The sequence below is a fragment of the Chiloscyllium plagiosum genome, chromosome 32 (assembly GCF_004010195.1).
Source record: "Chiloscyllium plagiosum isolate BGI_BamShark_2017 chromosome 32, ASM401019v2, whole genome shotgun sequence".
In the NCBI taxonomy this organism is placed as follows: Eukaryota; Metazoa; Chordata; class Chondrichthyes; order Orectolobiformes; family Hemiscylliidae; genus Chiloscyllium; species Chiloscyllium plagiosum.
The window spans coordinates 36150950-36157432 of record NC_057741.1 but is presented as its reverse complement, the minus strand read 5'-3'; the positions used below and the strand labels follow the sequence as shown (position 1 = coordinate 36157432).

General features: G+C 45.0%; 1 protein-coding gene across 5 annotated transcripts in view; it reads left to right on the top strand.

The window, feature by feature from the left end:
- The window catches only part of LOC122539499 (netrin receptor UNC5C-like), a 395240-nt gene that overhangs the window by 328288 nt on the left and 60469 nt on the right, over positions 1 to 6483 (top strand). The window lies entirely within an intron of this gene.

Sequence of the window (6483 nt, the reverse complement as noted above, 5' to 3'; positions counted from 1 at the left end):
CCAAATGCCTCTTAAATGTTGCAATTGTACCAGCCTCCACCACTTCCTCTGGCAGCTCATTCCATGCACGTACCACCCTCTGCGTGAAAAAGTTGCCCCGTAGGTTTCTTTTATATCTTTCCCCTCTCACCCTAAACCTATGCCCTCTAGTTCTGGACTCCCTGACCCCAGGGAAAAGACTTTACCTATTCACCCTATCCGTGCCCCTCATAATTTTTTAAACCTCTATGAGGTCACCCCTCGGCCTCCGATGCTCCAGGGAAAACAGCCCCAGCCTGTTCAGCCTCTCCTTAGAGCTCAAATCCTCCAACCCTGGCAACATCCTTGTAAATCTTTTCTGAACCCTTTCAAGTTTCACACCATCTTTCCGATAGGAAGGAGACCAGAATTGCACACAATATTCTAACAGTGGCCTAACCAACATTCAGTACAGCCACAACATGACCTCCCAACTCCTGTACTCAATACTCTGACCAATAAAGGAAAGCATACCAAACGCCTTCTTCACTATCCTATCTACCTGCGATTCCACTTTCAAGGAGCTATGAACCTGCATTCCAAGGTCTCTTTTTTCAGCAACACTCCCTAGGACCTTACCATTAAGTGCATAAGTCCTGCTAAGATTTGCTTTCCCAAAACTAACTGAATCCCACCTGCCTGCTCCTGGCCCATATCCCTCCAAACCTTTCCTATTCATGGGTCCATCCAAATGTCTTTTAACTGTTGTAACGGTACCCGCATCCACCGCTTCCTCAGAAAGTTCATTCCACACTCAAACATGAGAGTTCAGGAAAAATGATAAAATCTAATACCAAAAACTTGAGACCATAGCTCAAGTTACTTGTTCATCGTGATGATGTTACTGGACTGTATACAGACCCCAGTGATGTTTGAATGTTTAAGTGTTTTATACCACTTGCCCAGTGCACAGCCTACAGCGGTCTGACACCTCACACTTTGGAATCTTGCCAGGCTGCCACAGGAAACATGAGCAACATCATCACTCAGCCACACAAGTATGATGCAGGCAACCGATGTGTTGTTTGCCTGGCAAGCGAGACCACTTTTACAATTTCCCAAAGACCACAGTAATTTAGTTGGCTGGACAGCTAACTTACAATGAAAAGTGACGTCCACAGCATGAGTTCAATTCCTGCACTGGCTGTGGTTACCATCAATTTTCCCACCTTCTCAACCTCTCCCCTCGCCTGAGGGATGGAGATCCTCAGGTTAAACCATCACCAGTCATCTCCCTCTAATGAGAGAGTAGCCCTCCAGTCCAGTGGGACTATGCTGACTTTACCTTTCTCATCAATAAAATCAGCTTCAAAATGACACAGGGCAAGCTTGGCTAGGAATGCTATGCTATAAAGTTGCTCTGCTAGAGGGCTGAGCCACTACATTTCTACTGCTCTATTCAGTTGTAACGGCTCAGTGATTACTGTCATCATTCCTGTAGTCGTTTCATCCATAGCTATCCCCTTGAACATTCGCAGTATTTACAAAAGCATTGGCCGTCTTTATTTTCCCTTCGGAGAGATCGATCACACATAGACAAGGCCTCGCCATTCATTCCCGGACGGCAGATTATTTCACCCACATCTTGGCTTTGACTCAAGCTTGGCAGTCTGGTGATAACACCTCACCGAGTCCCTTCTGTCTGGCTGTCTCTTTAACCAAATCACCTTGGTTACGGTGCACCATACTCCAACTTCTTCCCTCACTCTTCTGGTATCCTTTCCTCTTTTCAGTGCCTCACCTTGGTCAACCCCCTCGCCTACTAATGGAAATTTTCGGAATGCCCTGCCCCAACTTCCCTCCCTATGCCTCATCCCAGATTTCTCCTTTCCTCCTCCAAATTCTTGATGATTTCAATCACCATGCTCTGAATTCATTGGCCCCCTGATCTCTTTAAAAACATACTTCCCCGCTTCCCTGTGCAAAACTCTCTGTCATAGATAGTACTTTAAGAGTCCCCTCTCTCACAGTCTTGATCACTGATGATATGGTGTAATGTCTAGAACATAGAACATAGAACATAGAACAGTACACCACTCACCACTGACTTCCAGGCAGAATATTTTCCTTCTACTACCACTCGCTGTCTTCTGTTGACCATTTTTAAGCTCCTTCCTCGCCTGCCTGTAATCCTCTAGAGCTGAGCTTGACCCTAGCTCCCTCCACCTTATGTAAGCTACCTTCTTCCTTTTGACGAGAAGCTCCACCGCTCTCGTCATCCAAGGTTCCTTTATCTTACCCCTTCTTGCCTGTCTCAGAGGGACATATTTATTCATCACTCGCACCAACTGTTCCTTAAACAGTCTCCACATGTCTATAGTGCCTTTACCATGGAACAATTGCTCCCAGTCCATGCTTCCTAACTCATGTCTAATAACATCATAGTTTCCTCTTCCCCAATTAAATATCCTCCCATTTTGCCTAATCCTCTCCTTCTCCATAGCTATGTAGAATGTGAGGCAGTTGTGGTCACTATCACCAAAATGCTCTCCCACCACAAGATCTGATACCTGCCCCGGCTCGTTTCCGAGCACCAAATCCAAAATGGCCTCTCCCCTCGTCGGCCTGTCAACGGACTGAGTTAGGAAACCCTCCTGAACACACCTTACAAAAACAGCTCCATTCAAATCTTCTGCTCGAAGGAGGTTCCAATCAATATTGGGAAAGTTAAAGTCACCCATTACAACAACCCTACTACGTCCACACGTTTCCAAAATCTGCCGACCTATGCTTTCTTCAATCTCCCTGCTGCTATTGGGGGGCCTGTAGTAAACCCCTAACGAGGTGACTGTTCCCTTACTGTTCCTAATTTTCACCCATACTGACTCGGTAGGCAGATCTTCCTCGACAATGCAAGCTCCTGTACCTGTGATACCCTCTCTGATTAGTAGTGCTACACCCCCTCCTCTTTTTCCCCAATCCCTATTCTTTTTAAATGCTCTAAACCCTGGAACACCCAGCAACCATTCCTGCCCCTGAGAAACCCAGCTCTATGTTATGGCCACAACATCATAGCACCAGGTACAGATCCAAGCTCTAAGCTTTTCTTCCTGATACTCCTTGCATTAAAGCAAACACACTTTAACTGATCCCTTGGTTCCTTCCCAGGAAAATCCTTCCCACTAGCTGGTCTACCTCTTGCTGTTGCCTCATCTGCATCAACTCTCACCTCCGGTATACAGCTCAGGTTTCCACCCCCCTGGCATACTAGTTTAAACCTTCTCGAAATACTCGAGCAAACCTTCCACCCAGAACATTGGTCCCCTTCCAGTTCAGATGCAACCCGTCCTTCTTGTACAGGTCCCACCTTCCCCAGAAGGCATCCCAATTATCTACATATTTGAAGCCCTCCCTCCTACACCAGCTGCGCAGCCACGTGTTAAGCTGCGCCCTCTCCCTGTTCCTCACCTCGCTATCTCGTGGCACCGGTAGTAAACTAGAGAACACTACTCTGTTCGTCCTGCTTTGCAGCTTCCATCCTAATTGTAAAATGTTTGAAACTTTTATTTTGATCATCTAATTTTCACTTACTCTGGGAAAGAAAGGTGTGAGAAAAGGTTTCTGAGTGAACTTTTGCACAAGTTACAGGGAAATATACTCTAATGGGAAAGTTATAGGCTAACCAGTTCACATGGGAATAGGATAACTAGTTGGATTCGTGGACAGCAGGCAAAGATATTCACTTTTGTTCACAAACAAAATTTTAACAATTTTCTGTGAAGGTTCTTTCACACATTAACCTGAGTGTTTGCAGTTATATTTATTTAATTATACATTTTGAGTTATTTTGAGGCTATTGAGAATACAATTTTCAATCACAAGTGGTTTCCTTTAAATGTTTTAAAGATCCGAGAAACCAAAGTTGACCTTCGACTCTTTTTAAAAAGATTCAATGACACCTGACTGTAAAGGTTCATTTTCCAACTTGTGTTATCCTCAGACTCCAATCCAGAAACAAAGAGCCTTCATAGACCCTCACACTTGAGGCTGCAACCTCCAGTTTGTGGACACCTATTTAAGACCAATTGCTTTGTGCGTGTATGTTGTTATTTTATGTAAGACATCAATCTGTGTAATATAAGCCCATACATATCTCTTGATGGAGGGCTGCATTGGGTGATACAGAGGGTAAACCCAAGGGAGCTCCAGTTTCGATGATGTTCCTGAAGCTTTTCAGGGAAATTCCTGGGCTGAGTTCAGGGCTATTCCGTATGGCTATCGAATATTGCTGGGAGCCTTGGATCATCAAATCACTCTGAGAGAGCTATGTGTGTTGCAGGAATCTTACTGAAGAAAAATTCTATCCTTCTGCCCTATAGTATTTTTTTTAATATGAAAATGTTTCAGGATTTCAGGAATTATGAATGGATGGCTTTCGCGCATAATATTTCAGTTATTTGTACGAGAGGGCTTCTGATCAGTCTCCTCAAAACAGGACAGGTTAAGGAGGTATTTAATAGAGCTGTTCAAATTTATGGAAGGATTTTGCAGAGTAAGGAAGAAACAGAAGGGTCAGTAAGAAAACAAAGCAGATTTAAAGTAAAGGCCAAAAATGTCAGAAGGCAGTTGAGGAGAAATGTTCCAATTTGCTGCCCAAATATATGGAGCAGATCCAATTGTGTCCTTTTGGAGGGAGTTGGATACATGATTAACATTTGCTGGGCTGTGCAAAGGAGCAAAGTGAATGTGAACAACTCGACAGGTCGTTCTGATAGCTGGCACTGGTTACAGTGGGGTGAATGGACGTCCCACATGTTGTATGGTACTCTGATTTGACAGGATGGTGCAAAATGGAATGAATGCTGCACAGCATAACTGAATAGGACGCCATGTTCGAAATCACAAGATAGACTGTCTGTGAGAGGTTCTGCAATGAGGGAAAAAGACATTTCAACAACGTTAGATTTGCTTCTTGTATCTACTTTAAAAATGGGTGGCCTCTGGAAACTGTGCCATTTATGTCAAAACTCATGTGACCTAATGAGACAAATGACGGTTTCTCATTCCAGTTTTGTGTTGCAAACTCTCAATCTCTTGCTCTGAAGGAATTTCCAAGATGGCCTCCAAGGACGTGCTCAGTGTGATCAGGGTTGTCAACACTTCCAGGGTGGTCCTGGAGTCTCCAGGAATTAAAGGGCCGATCTCCAGGAGAAAAATGATGGGGGCATTTATTACTTCTTAAAAATGATTTACATTTTGCTGTTGTATGCCAGCATAAAACATGTCAACAAACAGTCAACAGTCCTCCAATTGGGTAATAATTGGCTTTGAGAAGGCAGGGACCATGAGGATGGACCAGTGGGTCATATACTCAATCTCTGTTGGCAACTCTCACAGTGAGGAGAAAGTGAGGACTGCAGATACTGGAGACCAGAGTTGAAAAGCGTGGTGCTGGAAAAGCGCAGCAGGCCAGGCAGCATCCGAGGAGCAGGAGAATCGACTTTTCGGGCGTGAGCCCTTCTTCAGGAATCCTGACTTTTCAACTCTCACAGTGACAGGAGAATAGAGAACCATTTACTTATATATTTAGATCAAGTACCTACATGAGGAATTTTTGCTGATCAGTAATTCAAAGCTAATCTGCATGCCTCGGTGTCTCATAACAGGTGCAGGCTTCTGCAATTTATCATACAATCCCTACAGTGCAGACAGAGCCCATTTGGTCTGCACTTTAGAGCAATCCACCCATCCACTTCGCCAGGCACTATCGGCAATTTAGCATGGCCAATTCGCCTAACCAGCACATCTTTGGATTGGTGGAGGAAACCCACGCAGACACAGGGTGAGACACAGGGTGAATGTGCAAACTCCACATGGACAGTCACATGAGGATGCAATCGAACCCGGGTCCCTGGTGCTGTTAGGCAGTTGTGCTAACCACTGAGCCAACGCACTGCTCAAAGTTTATCTTCCTGTTTCTTTGGGAGCAGTTTGATATGACAATGAGACTGCTGAACGAACACATCTGATGGCTAGCACCAATTGGGAACCCCTGTCTTCTCATATCTGGGTAATTCCCTCACATGGGTACCATGGGAAAGAGACGTTCATAATTAGCCTAAGTACTCATAGCCGTTACTTTACAATGACATAGGGACCGTCCTGACAAGTTGATGGGTAGCCTCTGTTGTATTTTTGTGATATTAAAGGCATAGGATCATATAGGAAGTGATCTTTCTTGCTGTGACTCTAGAGTGGAATGGGTGAGATTGGATCAGATTCTAAACAGGGATCAGGAGAGGTATAGAACAAGGAGCTGACTGATTACGAAAATATCAACACCACAGGCAACAGTCGTAAATTCGTTCTAGCCTCAGACTGTCCCCAGCCTACTCCCATTCCTCTTGCCCTGCTCCCATCTCCCCTCACCCAGCTTCATCTCCTCACCCACCCTCATCCCCTCACCTCACCCCACCCTCATCCCTCATCCCTCATCCCTCACCCACCCTTATCCCTCACCCATCC